The 2,490-nt window shown below is 60.9% G+C and overlaps 1 gene segment (V, D, J or C); it reads right to left on the bottom strand.

Moving 5' to 3' along the window:
* Window positions 1–1,930, bottom strand: LOC309814587 (Ig lambda chain C region-like). The segment is given in 2 exons: window positions 1,870–1,930; window positions 1–455 (listed from the first exon to the last, which is right to left on the bottom strand).
* Window positions 1,931–2,490: the final 560 nt, after the last annotated feature.

Genomic DNA, 2,490 nt, shown 5'->3' with positions numbered 1-2,490 from the left:
TTTCTGAATGACAATGAGGACATTTTATTGAGAGTTGATTGGGTGCAGGAGGAAGGGCTGGGGGGACCAGGATGGGTGGGTAGACCCTCCAGGGGTCCTGTGGCTCCAGTCCCCTGAGGGTGGGAGGACCAGGACCTAAGTGCACTCGGAAGGCGACACTGTCTTCTCCACGGTTCTCCCCTCGTGCGTGACCTGGCAGCTGACCCTGTCGTAAGATTTCCACTCGCTGGCCGTCAGGGCCAGGTAGCTGCTGGCCGCGTACTTGCTGTTGCTCTGTTTCGAGGACTGGGTGGTCTCCACGCCCCTGGTGATGGTGTTGCTGTCTGCCTTCCAGGCCACCTTCACGCTGCCCGGGTAGAAGTCATTGATGAGACACACCAGGGTGGCCTTGTTGTCGCGGAGCTCCTCACTGGAGGGCGCGAACAGAGTGACTGAGGGCGCAGACGCGGGCTGACCTGCAAAGTCGGGGAGAGACGGGAGGTCACTGGGGCAGCGTCCATCACGGGAGCCCCTGACCTCAGGAGAAGCGTGCACAGGTGCCCAAAGTCCAGTGCATGGATCCCAGGCGGGCCCTTGCTCCCCTGAGGTCAGGCAGTCATGGCTGGGGTCGCTCGCCTTCTGTCAGGGGATCCTCAGTGCCCGACTCCTGGGAGTTCGGGGCTCCCTTGCAAGTCTCCATCTCTTCCTCAGGCTCCCACGTCCCATAAGCCACATCCCACCCTCTGCTCCCTGGTGCTGCCTGGCGTCCACCCTGAGCTCCCCTCTTTCCTCTGGGTGTCTGTCTGTCCTGGGCATCTGTCTGTCTGAGAACTTCCCCTGGTTTTCGTCCGGTGTCGTCATACAGGCCGTCTGTCTGTCCCCCGCTGAGGCTCTCTTCCCTTTCGGGCGGGGGTGTTGTTGCCCACAGTACCCCTGACACCAGCCTCGCAGCCCCCAACCCTCTAGGGCTGCCACAGAGACCCCTCTAGGGCTGCCAGGGTGGAGGGAGCGTCAGCCCCGGGGCTGGGTCCAGGGAGTCCCACAAATGAGAGTTTCCATGTGGGTGAATGTTGTGTTCTGAGCCTGGGGCTGTGTCTGTTCTGAGGGGTCCCCTGACCTGTGAAGTCCTGCTGGGGATCTGTCTGTCCTAGGACATCTGTCTGCCTGGCCGGGTCAGTTCCTGTCACCTGTCCCTATGAGGAGTCCCCACCCTGGGCGTCTGAGCTAGGGGTTCACGTCCAGTGTGTAACTGGATGCGGTGACCCTTAAGGCCCGAGTGTCCTGAGATCTGTGCGGCCTGGGGTGTCCTGCTGGTTGGGAGGAGGATGGGGACCTAGCACCCTGAGGCCACCTTCTCAACGGGATACTCGTCTACCCTTCCCCCGTGTACTGTTCCCTCCTCCTCTCTCCAAGTTCCCTGGCTTTGGGGTCCCTCACTAGCCCCCATTTGGGTCCCTGAGCAGAAAGATCCCAGGATGACAGCCATGCTCTGTCCAGCTCTTTCCAGTGTCCTTCCCACATCCCTGGACCCGGTGCCCCAGCCCGAGACCCCCCCATTCCTTGGACCTCAGCCCCTCCATTCTCCTCAGACCCTGGGGCTGGGCACCCTGCGGAGGGAGCTGACGTCCCAGCATCCAGAGAAGAAGGGCCTGGAGGGAAGGCTCGGGATGGGCAGAGCGAGGGGTGGCAGGAGGGTCACTGAGCCCATCCCCACCATGCCCACCAGTTGCTGTGAAGAACGACAGGCTTGGGGGGGATGGACAGCCTAGAAGGGTGAAGGGGACAGGCTCCAGAGAGTGAGACCCCAGCCCCAGACAAGAAGGAAAAGACCAGAAAATCTGCCCAAATTTCACTGTGGACCCCGAAGAGGAGGGGAAGGGGGAGACTCACCCAGCACGGTCAGCTTGGTCCCTCCGCCGAACACAGCACACAGTGACACAGCCTCGAACATAAACCCTCCTGACACCCCCTCCACCGCCTGCCCGGGCCCACCTGCAGCTGCACAGAGGCCCCAGGGCCACCCTCCTTGTCATGGGGGCTGGTCTGGCCTTGCTGAGGATGAGGGGGCACCCCACCCCACCAGCAACTTCACCCCTGGGAAGCAGAGCTGCATCCATCCCCAGTCATCGGAGGTGCGGGAGAGACATCTGGGTGTCACATCACATCCCAGGGAACTTCCTTTCTTGGAGGAGGCGGTGGCCACTGGAGAGCAGCTTCGGGGGATGTCATGGTGGGAGAATGAGTAGCCTGTTTACAGCCTGGAGGGGATGGAGATGTGCCCTCTGCAGATTGAGGTCCGGGACATTCTTGAGGCTCTACTCGTCCTAGAGGCATGTCCAACACGGCCATGTTTGTAGTAACTTGCATGTGTGTGTGTGTGCGTGCATCTAAAGGCGTAGCTATGAGATCCTACGTTAGCACTCAGGACAGTCATCTGTGATGATCTCAGATCCCATTTTGAGCTCCTAAGGAAGTGCATCAGTTCACAGACGAACCCACGGCACCTTCCCA

Source organism: Mesoplodon mirus (genome assembly GCF_964341445.2).
Source record: "Mesoplodon mirus genome assembly, chromosome: 13".
Classification (NCBI taxonomy): Eukaryota; Metazoa; Chordata; class Mammalia; order Artiodactyla; family Ziphiidae; genus Mesoplodon; species Mesoplodon mirus.
Note: the sequence above shows the minus strand (reverse complement) of the source record. Positions and strands in the feature narration are given on the sequence as shown.